This window comes from Narcine bancroftii, chromosome 3 (assembly GCF_036971445.1).
Source record: "Narcine bancroftii isolate sNarBan1 chromosome 3, sNarBan1.hap1, whole genome shotgun sequence".
Classification (NCBI taxonomy): Eukaryota; Metazoa; Chordata; class Chondrichthyes; order Torpediniformes; family Narcinidae; genus Narcine; species Narcine bancroftii.
Genome location: NC_091471.1, coordinates 181574038 through 181590557, shown reverse-complemented (window position 1 = coordinate 181590557; position 16520 = coordinate 181574038). Strand labels below are relative to the sequence as shown.

The 16520-nt window shown below is 42.3% G+C and overlaps 1 protein-coding gene and 1 long non-coding RNA gene across 7 annotated transcripts in view; one reads left to right on the top strand and one right to left on the bottom strand.

Moving 5' to 3' along the window:
- Nucleotides 1-16520, top strand: part of rab28 (RAB28, member RAS oncogene family) — a 276189-nt gene that overhangs the window by 74903 nt on the left and 184766 nt on the right. The gene's annotated exons all lie outside the window — the stretch shown is intronic.
- On the bottom strand, nt 695-16509 carry LOC138757907 (uncharacterized). Of its 3 annotated transcripts, XR_011353971.1 has the most exons (4): nt 16242-16291; nt 10582-10792; nt 3570-3655; nt 695-850 (listed from the first exon to the last, which is right to left on the bottom strand). It is a non-coding gene; the product is annotated as an uncharacterized lncRNA (long non-coding RNA). The 3 variants fall into 3 exon arrangements; XR_011353972.1 differs by lacking the exons at nt 10582-10792; nt 16242-16291 and adding an exon at nt 16376-16509; XR_011353973.1 differs by lacking the exon at nt 10582-10792 and having other exon boundaries at nt 16242-16298.

The following is a 16520-nucleotide window of genomic DNA, read 5'->3' as shown; positions in this document are numbered from 1 at the left end:
TATTTCCTCGTTGATACTCCAAGATTAGATCAGAAATTAGTGAAAATTCCAGTCAAATTGGTTGAGATGCTTTGCTGTCCTTAATCCTCCTCATAGTTATCCGATCCAGTGTGCAGTATTGCTTCAAATATATGACAAATTATTGCAAATCTTTAGTGGGAAGCTCACAAAACTGAAGAGAGTGAATCTAGCAAAGTCTTCAACCCAAACATTACATTTGCCCTCTTCCTGCAGATGCGGCCCGACCTGGTGAGCATTTCCAATATTTTCTGTTTTTATTATTCAAGATCACCCTTGTATATATAAAAAAATAAGGTCACGTCTCATGATGGGAACCAGTGGGGGAGGTTATTGCAGACCCAGCAGTTTGCATGAAGTCACTGGTAAGCAAAAGTGAAAGCAAGAACCTGAATTTTCAGATGCAGCATTGAATACATGATTGATCCTGGCAAGAAAAATAGTAAATTAGACGATAGAATTCCTCACTTAACTGGATCAGGAATTTAAAAAAAACTAATACAGTAGGAGTGGGGGAGACTGCCATTTGATCAGTGCTCGGAATGTAGCCTTAAGGGGTTAGATAAAATCCCAGTAGCTATTCAAAGACCTAACATAATCAAGTCAATAAATAATATTCACATTATTTCCAATCTGCTGCATTGTTATCCTTTTATACTGATTAAGGCAGCACACATTCAAGTTCAAGTTTACATTTATTGTCACATTTACAGAGGTACATTCTATGCATTTGTAATCTCTTCAGCCCCATGGTTCTTTGAGATCAGCTCCTCCAGTTTCAGTATCCTGACTTGCAACAGTCTATCATTCTCTTTCCATTGTGGTAGAGTAACTGGAAATGATACAGGATGGAGTCAAAAATCTGAACAACAACCATTCTCTCAAAATCATCAAGACCAATGAGCTTATTGTTGATTTTAAAAAGAAGAGGCTGAGGGACCACATGCCTGTCTGCATTGATGGGATGGAGGCTGAGCGGGTCAGAACCTTTTATCTTTTTGAGGGAGTCCATATTTCAAAAGATGTATCCTTGAGCCAGCACATTGAGGCAACTGTGAAGATGGCACACTAATGCCTCTACTTCCTAAGGAGTCTGAGGAGATTTGGCATGTCACCATCACAGCCTAGTTTGGAAGTTCAAGTGTCCAGAAAGACAGAAGGCTGCAGATCCATCTCGGGCTCCAACCTCCCAACCATTGCTGGCATCTAAGGGACGTGCTACCTCCAGAGAGCAACCAACATCATAAAGGATGCTGATCACCTCGATCACAATCTCTTCATATTGCTACCTTCAGGCAGAAGGTACAGAAGCCGAAAACCTGGCAATTCCAGGTTTAAGAAGTTTCTTTCAAATCTATCAGATTCTTGAACCTCCTCTTATTATACTAATCATAGACTGCCCTGACACCACAAAAGGACAATCTGCACTAATGCAGATCACTTTTTTTGCACTAGATTATGAATATTTATTATCTATCTATCCTATGTATCTATTGTCTTTTTAATTCAATTAAGTTTATTATTAATACCCCTGTTTGCCACAAGTAAGAATTTTTGTGCATATGTACATTGTACAATGTATATGACAATAAATCTATTATTATCATTTAATCCTTTGAAACAGTTTGAAACTGAACTTGTCAAACATTTGGTGAACCCTTCTATTATTTCCTGTACTGTATATCACATTTTTGTATAAAAGTAGCCACATAAAATATGTTGAAACATGTTAAATGGTTTAGAAATTGCTATTCTTTTGAGTGAGGGTTTCGGTTATAGGCAGTGTTAGGTGGAAGATATTAATTTGGTTAGTGTTAAATTCCTAATTCCCTTGGAGCTAGTTGTGGAGCAGTACACCTAACATGTCTAGTGTATTCAATATTTTCCTCTATTTCTTGATACAAATAGAATTAATGAAATTGGCTGAGGTCCGTCAACTGAATAGATGGTAGTTCAAGGTGGTAACATTAAATTTTTCTTTCTTTTAAAAATATCTATTTAATAAAAAAAACACATTAATCCAATACATGGGATGAAGTATAAGAAAAGACAGATAAGTTGTACTTCTCAAATAATACCTTAAACAAATAGTATGAATTGTGTGTTCCCTAATTAATCAAACCCATTTTCAAAACATTTCAAAAGAAAAAAAAAATAGAAAAAAGGAACCACTCCCCCCCCCTCCCCCAATTAATGAAACCCCTTCCTCTAAAATTGCATATTTAATATACATAGGAAACAAAAGAGAACATTCGGAAACCAGACAACACTGTTCAGGTGCATCCAAACACTCTAATTCTTTAAATTAAGGTAATACTCCATGAATGGGCCCCATGTCTTGGAAAAAAAAATTCACCTTTATATCTTTATCATTATATCTGATTTTTACCTTCTTTGTTAGATGCTGGTTTTAGGGAGTGGTGTAGACTGGGGATCAAAAATTTTAAAGATCTTTTTGAGATAATTTTACTTCTTTCAAACAATTGAGGGCAAAATTTAAATTATTCAGTAGTCATTTTTTTCAGATATCGACAAGTCAGTCCAAGCTCTCTGATTTTCCATGAATTTCTGAAGCAAACATTCTTGATTTACTTTTTGACTTTCAATTTTCTTATAGAGGCTCAATATCAATTATTTGTAGTAATTTGATGGACTTGAGAATAGTTTTGTTAAGATCAAGAGGGATTGGGAGCAAGATTTGGATTTGTCACTTTCAGATGAGGACTGGGATATTGTTCTAAATTTGATTACTGAATCTTCCTTTTGTGTTTTTGTAATTTAAAATGGTGGTTAGAACACATATTTCAAAAGTAAAACTATCTAGCTTTCATTCTGATATTTATCCATTATGTGATAAATGTAAAATTTTTGAGGCTTCATGTTTTGGACTTGCCCTAGTTTAGAAAAGTTTTGGAAAAATTACTTTCAAACTTTATTAATCATTTTTAAGGTCAAATTAGAAACATATCCCTTAATTGCTCTATTTGGTTTTTCACAAGAAGAGGGAAAGTAATTGATTTAACCTCGGAAGTGAATTTTAGCTTTAATCTCATTGATAGATGGGAAATTTTAATGAAATGGAAAGACAGCATTCCACCTCCTCCTTTTCAATGGTTACAGGAGGTCATGTCCTTCCTAAGTTTAGTAAAATTAAAATCTTATGTCTTAAAAAATAATTTAATATTCACCATTCCAATAAATTTCTTCAGATTCACAGCAGGAAGAGATTTCTCTGAATATTTCCTTGTCTGCACCACTGTAGTGAGGCAGAGTTCCAGGAGCATAAGGTTTCTTGGCTTGTTATGAGCATGACTCTTTGTTGTGAAGGTTCATTATCAAAGCTTTCAAGTCATTCAATAGTAGAGCTCCTTGATTTTCCAACAGTGTAATGAAAAATCAGAAATTAATTGTTTAGACTTTGATGCTCATTAATGATCTCCAACAGGAATGCTAAGTCCAATGCCTTTTTCAATATTTTTATCATGGATATTCTAAGTCCAAAAAGCACTGACGCATAAGTCAATATCATAGAAAGAAAATAAACTACTCACAAATGGTTTGGAATATTACTTCTGAACCTGGATCCCTGCACTTTTACAGGAATGAAAACTCTTAGCATTCTGTTTGAACTCCGATCCTGTGGGAAAAAAAAAAAAATTCTCTGCATAAGATGACCTATCTTATGATGCCACTCAATATACTTAAGTATCTTTTTGGACAAGACTCCCACCCATGGAACATAATTTGACAAATAGTCAAAAATGTGATCTTCCTGGGGAGTACAACACAGTAGACAACATTGTATACTGCTCCATGGGAATATACGGTGTACTGTTTACTGCACAGTCTTGCTAAGTGTCATGGCAGCAATATCAGGAAGTCCTGAGCCTATTCCAACTGAGTGGTCTAAGCATTGTTCACCCTGTTCTTACAAATTGATGCCAAACCATGATGCTCTGGAACATAAATGGTTGCCTTTGGGAGCATGCACTTTTCCTTGAGAAGTACTGAGAGGTTCTCAAGAGATAGGATTAGTTAAGAATTCCTGTTTTGTTGACTTGTAGATTTTTAAAAAAATACTTTCAATAAGTGTCTCATTCTGAATGATTCAAGCCATCTGGCTGGAGTCGAGATGCAGCAAAGTTTAAGAAGGCTTTGGTGTACAAATATAATAATGGGTTTCATCTCCAAGGGGGCTACCAGAAATTGGAGGTCAATATTGATGCCATCTGGATGGAGACTGTCAAAGTACTGTTCCTCCAATTTACACATCATCTCAACCTGACATTACATTGGGCTAAGGACATGCAAGTTCATATGGAAATGGGAAGTGGAATTGAAGAGGCTGGCAACTGAGAGATCCTTGCTTTTGAAAGGATAGAGTGGAGGTTATCAAAGAAATTATTTCCATAGTCTGCATTCAATCTCCCAGATGTAGAGGAGGCCATTATCGGGAGCACCAGATGAAGTAAATGACCCCTACAGACTCACAGGTTAATTTTTGTATCTTGTTGAGAGAGAAATGATTTGGTACAGTGTAATTTCTGGGAATGTGGAGGCAAGGATGGGGATGGAAATAAAGGCAACTATCAATTGCAGCAAGGATCTGCATGGGAACTGGCAATGGTCTTTGGAATTGCGAAGCAACCATGGAATTATAAGATGCATAAACAATAGTTGCTTAACAATTCAACAGGATGTTGCTTAATTCACATGTTACAGAACATAACTGGTCGAGAGCAGCTCCATAGAATACAAATACATTGGTAAAAAGTATATTTGACTTTTGTCACTTATAGGGGTATAAATACCCATTTTATGCAAGGACTTTGAGTTGCTCTTCCACTATCTACTTTATGCCAATATTCCAGGCTTTCTGCATTATTGAATGGTTTTGCCCTATTTTGTGCTTGCAAAATCATGTTATTTCTGGTTGTCTGTCTTCCAAATACTATTTTAGATGGCAAATTGCCTGTAAGTCAATTTGCATTTATTTTTGCAAATGTCTACTACTTCAACTCCATCTATAAATTTGCAGATGTCACCACCATCATAGGCAGGATCTCTAACAATAATGTGTTGGAAGGGAGACAGAGGGACTATGGTTTGGTGCAAGGACAACAACCTTTCCCTCAATGTTAGCAAGACCAAACTGGCTATAGATTTCCAGAAGAGTGATGAAGCTCACTCCTTGGTCCACACCAATGGTGATAGTGGATGCCATTTAGTTTCTTAGAGTAAGCATCTAGTGACTTGTCCCAGTTCACCCACATCAATAAAACAGCTCAGGAAGCCCAATGGCAACTCTACTTACTCAGAAGAAATATGGCATATCATCTGCATCCCTGTCAGGATGCATCACAGAACAGGAACTGTTCTGTCCAAGACTAAAAAACACCAAAAGCCTGTGAATGCAGCTCATGCCTCATCCTCTCTATTGACTCAATTTATGCATCCCACTGCCTTAGAAACACAGTGAACATATGACAATTCTCATCCCATCCTGGCCACACCCTCTTCATACTCTCTCCTGTCATGAAGAAGTTTCATGAATGTTACATCATGAATTCAATAAGTCTCTTTTCTGCTGTTATCAGGCTGCTAAATGCACCACACAACTGTAAAATTATTGTCTGCTCTGTATCATTTAACTTTTAATTTTACTGCAAGATAACAGGCCCTTCTGGCCCAGGAGCACGTGTCACCCAAATACACCCTGTGGCCAATTAACCTACTAACTTCGTAAATCTTTGGAATGTGGGAGGAAAACAAGCATCCGAAGGAAACCCACATGGATACGGGGAGAAATCTCTCTGCACTTCTGTACTGTGTCTTACCTGCTGCATTATAAGATATTTAGCTGGACAGCTAGCAAAACTAGCATTATCACTGCATCTTGATTCTTGTGACAATAAACTTGAATTTCTTTCATGCTAAATATTGTGTTGGAAAGGAAAAGTTCAGTGGGATCAAAAAAATAGCGGACCTGAACATAGGCTGGGGGAGTCATCGGATTAAAGATTAAAAAAATAATCTTTATTGAAATGCACAAGGGAAAATTGCAACAAGGATAAAACATGCAAGCATTTTCAGTCACACGATACAGTGCAACCAGTCACAGTGGACTTAACCCTACCGATACCAGTAACTACTTACACTCTCACAAACACAGTACAACCCATTCACATCGGACTTAATACTACTGATACTAGGATCTGTTTTTACAGGTTTATCACTACCAAAGACTACAATATGCTATCTCCCATTCCTTGTCCAATATGGGCATGGCTGAGATGTTATCTATAACTACAACAGCCCTAATCCCTATGTAGGGCACACCTTACCGATGACTTCTCCAGCATTGCTCACAGCAGGGTTCCTCTCAGGGCTGAAGAGCAAAAGAGGAAGAGCTACTGCATGTGGTGGACTTTAATGTATAGTAAGCTGGAGGATCCAGCCCAGATAATCACTAGGTGCTTAAAGAGGTCAATGGTCAGGTTGTGCACTAATGGGCAGGCATAGACCAACCTTGATTGGCAGTTGATGTGACAGAGAGATCACATGACTCTCCACACTCCACATTACATTTCACCCCCTTGGAAGTCACACCACTTGCCAATCATTAAAAAAACAAGTCAAAACATTATTTAAAAAATGAATACATTGTTTCAAAAGGTAAATACATTGTTACAGTGCAAGTGGCTTGTGAATAAACAGATAGGCACAAAAGAAGGTCAAGGTATTGTTTCAGAAAATGACAATGGCCTACCAACACCCCACAGAATGAAAGGGTCATTTGTTCTCTCCATGAAGTATCATCCTGTGGAAACTGGTCCAATATCTGCTTGTTTTTGCCAGTCACTGACTTTCATATGTGGTCTCGCCAACTTGCCCGCGATGTACATGCAGCGTTTCTCACAAACAACAGTACTGATACCACCTTCGTCTTCAAGCAGGTGGTGCAAGGTCATCCAGCTTTCCGTAAATTCAAAGTACCACAGTCCTTTCTTTGGCCAGCGTTTCCACCATGGTGGCCATCCAACCAGGTGCACCCTCATCATTTGGAGGCATGCATCCCAGATGGCCACTGCTGTGTCATTCTGTGGGAAGGCAGGGGTCATCCCAGCAGGCATGCATCCAGTGAATACCAGTTTTCTTGTAGGAGCATCCCTGTTAGTTGGGCTGTGAACTGTCAGCTGTCTCGTGCCAGGATGCTGCACCTGCTCACATTTTCGCTGTTCGCTTGGACTGCTGCTGATTTTACTAGGTGCACTTCATCTCCAAAGTCCGTTACTTTTGTGGACCCACTGGGAGAGTCAGATCTGTTTATGTGCCAAATTGTATGGAGGGGAAAAAGAAACCAGTTCCTGAAGCATCCACCCCTGCAAGGATTATTGGAAGTGAGATGGTAAAGTGGTGAGGGGAGTGGAAGAATGTCAACATTCTTGAAGAGTCCATACAAGCAGCACCTGTAGCAGTTGTCGATCTGTATTGGCATAGGAGGGAGACCCTCAGCTGTGTGTGCTGGACCAATGATGCAGATGCCACAGACTGGTGTGGTGCAGCTGTGTGCGTGTTCATGCCTAGGCTCCCACAGTGCTGATTGGCATTGGCTGGAAGAGGAGCAGCTTGAAGGGTAGTCTGTTGGGGGGTGGGGGGGGGGGGGGCGGTGGTGGTGGGGTGGGGATTCTGGGACAGCTCACTCATGTCTGGCAAGCTGGTTACTGTGGTTACATGAAAGGTTCAATTCGACCAGTATTGCGGCCCATTGTGTATCGCCCAGACCAAGTGCAATTATCTGCCATTTTATTTAGCAGACCCTGTGGCTGCTGTACTCCCTGGAATTTTCCATGTTGATTTGGTCAGTTTTGGAGGCATCAGAGGATACTAGGTGGTGTGAGAGTGAGGAACCAACCCCCCCCCCCCACCCTTCCCCAGTCCAGTGTGACGTGAATTTAACTAGTCTACTGCCCTCTGGAGTACACTGAGCCACCACTTCAGTGTATGTTTGAGCGTCAGAGAGCACATTTTCTCTTAAAGTAGACCATTAATATATTCTATTAAGCCAGATGCCTGTGAATGGTAGGGGATATGAAACAGCCTTGAGATACCAGCCTCTATCACCCATTTCTCTGTGAAGTGAGTCCCCTGATTGGACTGTACCTCCCACTGTACTCCATAATGGAAGAGAGATAATGGTGCTGTCCTGGATGCTCCTCTGGCAGGGCACCATCACCAGAGTATGTGTAAATCATTGTGAGGACTTACTGCTTTTCATTTTGGTGTGGGAGCAGTCTGAAATAGTGAACCTGCCAGATCTGGCCTGCTTCCTTGCCGCAATGAATGTGACCGGTGGATCTGTTGGCCAACCCAGTGGTTTGACCTGCTGGTATGTGGGGGCAATTGTCCACTGTGGTTCTAGCCTCCTCATGCAGAAGTGCCACCTCTAAGCCCTCTGCCCATTGTCGCATTCTATGGGACCCCAGATGCCCGCTTTTGCGGTGTGCCCACGTTGCCAGTGCACTGAGCTCAAGGTGATTTGGTGCAAGGTGGCTGAGCAGATATTTGCCACGTGGTCCAAGCAGCAATGTGTGCAGCCTCTGTCATATCTCTGTTGACATGTTCATCCTCATTGTAGACTGTGAGCACTCTCTGCCCAGCCTGCTCCCAGATTAATCACTAGTGCTGCTGACCACTGGATTGTCCATACAGCCATGCTGTTGGCCACTGCCCTGGAGTCAGTGTAAATACAGATAGGACCTGTGGTTTCTCGGATGGTGAGTGTTTCTGGACCAGCTTGGCCAGCTGATCGGATCCCTCCACCCCCTCTTGTGTAAGTGTCTTACCCTTGGTGGGGTGCCTTCCAAAGGTGCCTGCTACTCTTCCATCAGCTGGAGCCATTGTGAACTAGGCCTGTTGCTGCTGGTCTGGATTGAGGGTGTCAAAGGCAGACCCGAGGCTTTGGGGAGGGGTGTCTGCAGGGACCTTGGGAGTAAGGCCGTTGCTTTTGGGGAATGATATGATCCTCACATGCAGTCAGCTCACATCTTCAGAGCTGGCCTCATAATGGTCCATCATGTGCCGCTTCCAATTTGCAATGGTAGACTGCTGGGCAAGGCTCTCCTTATGGGTGGCATCTGTGGACTTGACCCATTGCATGATAAGGAGGTGGGATCAGAGTGTGATGGTCTTGCCAGCCATTTGGTGGACAGTGACAAAGTGTTGATTGTTCCCCCAGCAACCAGTACTATCGGATTCTGACTATCTAGATTTGGGGGGGGGGGGGTGGAAAGATTGGTGGCCATTTAGTGGCTCTGATTACAATGGTTGCCCAGGCATCCCCAAAGGTGAATTTTCCTTTGTGGGTGCACAATGACTGCCTCTTGAACACACTCCTGTCTAGAATGGACTCGGGGGAGGCTGTAACCAGAATGAACATAGTTCAGGGAGGTATGTTACTTATGGAGAGGCGGAGGGTAACCTCTCTCTATGGAAACCTGTAGTCCCCTTCAACCTGTGGGATTACCAGTGATAATGGTGTGCTCAGGACCAGTATCTACTAGTGCCATCTAGCACTTCGTATTACCCTTTTCCCAGTATAAGGCCACCGCGATATATGGCCTCGGGGCACCTGGGCAGTATGGACTACTGAACAGATCCGCTAGGGCTCCTGGCTTTCACCTCTCGCCCCTAACCCGGTTAACTCCTTGGCGGAGTCATCTCAGTTTTCTACTGTGCTTTCACATTAACCATATGTGGCTCACCTGAGGTCCCCCTTTTTCGACTATATCCCTGTTTTGGAGCATTGGCAGGGTATCCTTGTGGTAGATCTGGGTCCACATGGTCACTAGTCAGGCTTGCTAAGGCTTGAGCACATGGGTGAGGGGGGGGGGGCATGTGTAATAGGATTCGGCTTCTTCATAGTCTTCATTGGCCATTTACACATTTCCATCCCCCAACCACATGTTGACTTCTTCCCCCTGCTCAGACCTTAAATGGGTTGAGCTGCCAGAAAAACCAGCATGTTGCTTGCAGTGGCTACATTTTAATCAGCTTGCAAGGTACCTCTGTACCCTTGATTTCTAAGTTGGTGGCTTAAACTTGGTTAGTCTGCACTGCCTCCTGTAGGCCACAACAGCAATGCTAGAGGGATTCTATTTCCCTATCTTTCTGGGCATCCTGTTGACCTAACTCTGCTGTAATTCCCAGTGGTGTCTCAGGAGAGACACCATAAGCCAAAAGCTGCTACCCTGCACGGCTCCTTTCAGTCTCAGGAAATTCTGACTTCTCAAGGAGGGATGTCACATGGTACCCAATCTTCTCCCCCTGCAGGTTCAAACTGTCAGTCCAGTCCTCTGGTCTCCCGTGGTCCACCAGTAAACTCATTAACCTATTAAATCCCGCACTTTCATCAACCCACCTGTGCTCTGAAATTCCCTTACTAGCTACGGGGCCCTTCCTGCCAATCCTGTTCATGAGGAAGTATGCCATAACACACACACACACAAGACAGGAGACCCACGAACATGCTGGTTAATATCATTTCAAATATCATGACCACACCTGCGTCCAGCTGAGACTCCTTGAGCCCTGCTCGCAGCACCAAATGTGTCAGACGGGAAAAGTTTGTTGCGACTTCCAACGGTTCCAGATGGAGAAGTCACGTGATCCTCCTCAATACACACTTCCATCAGATTCCAGACAGAGGCCACAAGATCCTTCACAATCCACACTACATTACTTCGGGACATTCATTCAAATATCCAGGTGTTCTCTCAAAAAAGACAAAATTCATATTTTTATAACGAGAAGGTAACTTTTTTCTGGAAACCAATTGATTGCATTAACTTCTTTTCCTATTTTGTGATTTTTTTATATAAAAGAGAACAAGGATCTGGATCATTACTATAGAACTTTTAAATCAGAACAAATTGTCATTTTGAGGCTCGGGACTTTGGATACAATACCAATGATGCAACATTATTTATTAATTGGAAATTGATATATCTATCATCATATCAGGTCTTCTTGTCATCTGCTCCACTCTGTGTTAGAGTACCTGGAGCACAAGAACACCTTTTAGATTTTGGCTGCAGTTTTCTGTTTGACCCCCTTCATACCAACAAAACTAATCTGGGACCAGGTTAGGGGAGACTCAGCAATCTGGGACCCTGTTCATCCATTTGCAACAAAATCATTGTTTGGCTCCAATGCAATCTATATATTGCTGACAATACCATTATTGTGTTCATGCGTCCGTCAGTTGACCTGGTTGTTTGGTGCTGGGTCAATAACATTGCTCTTAGCATTAGTCAAACCAAGAACCAAGACCATCATTATGGACTTTAGGAAAGGTGGATGAGGAATCGCGTGTGTCTTCATTGATGGGATAGTGGTGGAGATGGTTAGTACATCAGGTTTGTGGGAATCTACATGTCCAACCACCTCTCCTGGACCCAGCACATGGAGGCAATCATGAAGTACACACACCCAATGCTTCGACCTTCTTGAATTCTGAGGAGATATTGCATGTAGTTGAATTCTTTATTGAACCTTGACAGGTGCACTTTGGAAAGTATATGGACTCATTGCATCATAGCCTGGTTTTGAAACATGAATGCCCAGGAATGCAGAAGGTTGCTGAGAGTAGCAAACCAAAACTCCCATCCACTGAAAACATCATAAAGGTGCAGCATCTCCCTAGTCACAATTTATTCTCACTGCTACCTTCAGGCAAAAGGTACAGAAGCCTGATGTTCAGCCCCTCCAGGTTCAAGGACAGTTTATTTTCCCCAAAAGCTGTCAGGGTCTTGAATTTCCCACAACTATCCCAAACCTAACCATAAACTTCTTCAGGACCACCAAAAGCTCTGACTCCATTATTGAAATGTCACTTTATTTTTGCACTAAATGTAACGGTGAATATTGATTCATCTGTCAATTTATATGTTTTAACTCTTTCCCATCTTGGCATATTGTGGTCATTTAATTTATACATTGTAGTTGGTGCATTTTGGCTGCAGCAAGTAAGAATTTTGGTGCATCTGTACATTGTACATGATAATAAATGTTTATCATTACCAAAATCTATTTAATATTGATAATGAGCTTTTGTAAAACAATTAGCACGAGAACAATGTCTTTCTCCAGCTTAGATTCTGAACATAAAGGTAGCTCCTTATGGTATTGTATTGAATTGTTATGGAAAGAATTGTTGGCTCCACATCACCAAAACTGTCCATATTTAATAGGAACATTGCAAAAAGAATGTCTTGGTGCAATTAAAATTGTACTTTTGAACTTGGGTTTGGATTCAATTGAACAAATTCTGCACTGGTAATAATGTTCCTTTGTCTTTAAAGTGCTTCATTATAAATACTTGATTATTTTAAAGTGATATCTTTAATCATTTAATTTATAATAACCATGTTGGTTGGACTATTGAATGACTCAATTTGCAATGGTTACCAGCATATGGCTTGGCAGAGAATTGATAGCTAAATGCAATATGCAGGTCAATTAATTGCAGACCAGCACTTTGGACCCTTGTCTGCAGTATCTGTTATCACACTAGAACAGGGATTTAATTTTGTGCTGCAGAGAAGGTTCAACTGGGTGCTACCTGGATAGGAAGACTTTAGTTAAGGGGAGAGATTGGATAGGCTGGGCTTGTTACGTCTGGAGAGGAGGCCAAGGAAGGATAAGAAACGGCAGGTAGTCAAAATTGTTCTGTTGGCAGGGGTATTTAAAGGGAGTGGAATGATCTGATATACAGAGTGACTGATATCTGAAACTTGTCAGAAAATATGGTGGTATGGAGGCAAATGGGAGAGATGTAGAAGAGCAAAAAGGTCATGTTTCTTTGCTGTATGATTTCATCATCTGTACACTCCAAGTGTGAACCCTAGGACAGATGATGGAGGTCAGCATTGTCTCATTCATGTTAATGAAACTACTGACCTTGGTGTAATGAGTTACTTTTATTTTCTTTCACATTTTGAAAAATAATTTCTATTAATTAAATAACTGAGTTTATTTCCAACCTTTATTAAAAATCAGGTTGAAAATTATTTACATCTAAAACAGTGGTCTTTACAGAGATCTTCAACGGGTCATTACAGAGGTCCAGCGTCCCCACATGTATCAAGGTAGCTACCATCATCCTGGCCTCAGTGACTACTTCCTGGTGGCACTGACCTTCACTATTATGAAATGCTTTGAGTGTCTGGTGATGGGATAGATCAAAGTGCATCTCCCAGAGATGCTGGACCCATTTCAATTCACCTTCAGATGGAACTGTTCCACTGACGATGCTTTAGCCTTGTTCCTCCACTCTATCCTGATGCAACTGGAGAATGCTGCCTCATACGCCAGGCGGCTGTTCAGCATTTAATGCAATCAATCCCAGAAGCTGGTGGAGAAGCTGTCCTCGCTGGAACTCAACACTTCTCTCTGTAACTGGATTTCTTAATGGAAAGACCATAATCACTCTAGGTTGGAAGCAAAATGTCAAGCACTATCACATTGAGCACTGGTAAACCCGAGGGCTGTTTTCTCAGCCTGCTCCTGTTTACGCTACTGATCCATGACTGCAATGCCAGATACCACTCCAACAGTGTCATCAGGTTTGCAGTAGTTGGCCTCAGCAACAACAGAGAAGAGGTAGAAAATCTCAGGAAGTGAAATCTCACTCCCATTTGCCTGCATACCACCATATTTTCTGACAAGTTTCAGATATCAGTCACACTGTGTATCAAAAAGTACCCTTCAGATCGTTCCACTCCCTTTAAATACCCTGCCAACAGAATAATTTTGACTACCTGCCCTTTCTATCCTTCCAAAATCTTATGTATTTCTATCAGATCACTTCTTGGCCTCCTCTCCATACAAGCCCAACCTATCCAATCTCTTCCCATAACTAATGTCCTCCTATCCAGGTAGCATCCGGTTGAACCTCCTCTGTGATGACAGAGTCTGCAATTAATTGACCTGCATTATGCATTTAGCTATCAAATCCCTGCCAAGCTATATGCTGGTAGCCATTGCAAACTGGGTCATTCCTTAGTCCATCCAACATGGTGAGTTTCAACATAGACAAGACAAAGGAGATGATTGTGGATTTCAGGCTGACCAGGAACAACCACCCTGCACTACATATTAATAGCTCAGTAAAGAAGAGAATGGGGAACACCAAGTTCCTCAGAGTCCACTTAAGGAGTACCTATCTTGTTCACATAACATCTCCTCACTTGTCAGGAAGATGCAGCAGCGACTACATTTCCTTAGAAGGCTGAGGCAGGCAAGGGTACTGGCCACCATTCTGTCAACTTTCTACAGAAGCACTAGTTGCATCAGAGGTACAGAGCATTAGCTTAGAGGTCAATCCACAGGTCCATAAAAGTGACAGAGAAAATCACTGGGGTCTCCCTGCCACCCCATTGATGTGATTTATGGGGACCAGTGAGGACCTCTACCACCCCACACACAGAATCTCGTAGCTGCTCCCATCGGGGAAGAGAGAGTGAAGTATTACACCACCAGGCTGAGGAACAGCTTCTTACTACAAAAAAGTGAGATTGCCAAACTGCTAAAACAACTCGCTGTGACTTGATTATTTATTCATATTTATTTAAATATAAGGCATATCATTTCTGTGTATATGTATCGTTTGTTTCTGTGTGTGTTATGACTGTATATGTCTTTGCAAATGTTTAGCACCGTGAACCAGAAAATCTGTTTTGTCGGGTTGTACTGATTAAAACGAACCTGAACTTGATGCCCTTCAAGGGAAGGCCAGAGTATTGTAGCAGTAGATGGTATGACATAGTGGATACCTAGTTGCTACTTTTACACTGCACTTTTTGTGGGACAATCTCAAAAGTAAAGCCTGGAGGATGTTTGAAAAAGCATGGGAGGCGACAACATGCAGGATGCTCCTCTTAACCACCCACTCACTTTATAACTGCCCACTGAATACATAATTTCAATGTAATGTTGGTGAATTAATTATGCCACCAGGTTTTCCTCGTGTTCCAGGCATAAAAACACAACAAACTTATTTGTATTGCTGCACACACCCAGACAAGTTCGAGGCTATTATCATTATCTAGCTAACATCTGTGAAATCTCAACCAATATCAGTGACTGGCAGGGGTTTCTTTTCTGTGATGCGATTCAAATAAATACACGAAAAATAAACTTAGCTGAAAAAATAACTTCTGAAAGGTCATCTACCTACAGGCAGGACACTGGTAGGTTAGTAACCTACAGGCAGGAGACAGGAAGAGTATTAACCTACAGGCAGGACACTGGCAGAGTAGTAACCTACAGGCAGGTCACTGCCAGGATAGTAACCTACAGGCAGGAGACTGGCAGCATAGTAACCTACAGGCAGGAGACAGACAGAGTATTACCTACAGGCAGGAGACAGGCAGAGTATTAACACAGGCAGGAGACTGGCAGGGTAGTAACCTACAGGCAGGAGACAGACAGGGTAGTAACCTACAGGCAGGAGACTGGCAGGGTAGTAACCTACAGGCAGGAGACTGGCAGAGTATTAACACAGGCAGGAGACTGGCAGGGCTACAGGCAGGAGACTGACAGGGTTGTAACCTACAGGCAGGAGACAGACAGGGTAGTAACCTACAGGTAGGAGACTGGCAGCGTAGTAACCTACAGGCAGGAGACAGACAGAGTATTACCTACAGGCAGGAGACAGGCAGAGTATTAACACAGGCAGGAGACTGGCAGAGTATTAACACAGGCAGGAGACTGGCAGGGCTACAGGCAGGAGACTGGCAGGGTTGTAACCTACTGGCAGGAGACAGACAGGGTAGTAACCTACAGGTAGGAGACTGGCAGGGTAGTAACCTACAGGCAGGAGACTGGCAGCGTAGTAACCTACAGGCAGGAAACAGACAGAGTATTACCGACAGGCAGAGTATTAACACAGGCAGGAGACTGGCAGGGTAGTAACCTACAGGTAGGAGACAGACAGAGTATTACCTACAGGCAGGAGACAGGCAGAGTATTAACACAGGCAGGAGACTGGCAGGGTTGTAAACTACAGGCAGGAGACTGGCAGGGTAGTAACATATTTCCCCCTAAATTGCGATGGTCTCCTTCCATTCCCAAATGCATTAATTCCAAACACTTCCAGAAATCCGGCCCCCCACATTTTGACCCAGACATGATGGAGATTTCTCGTGTAATGGCAACATTACCTAAACACACCCAACATCCACAGTCCGACTCCTAACCGGCCACATTCTGCCTCAACTCTGACCCCTCAGCCACCAATGGCGTCATGTTGGAAGAGCCCATCTCTCGCGTAGGGATGAAGAAAGCATCCACTTACACCAAATAAAATACACGGCACGTCCTTATCTTGTGAGGAACGACACTCCCAGCAATGACCCAGCGATATGTTTTCTGTTCTCAACATTGCTCCCTCATTAACCGGGGAAAAGCGATGTGGATGAGGAATGTGTCGCTCCCTCTCC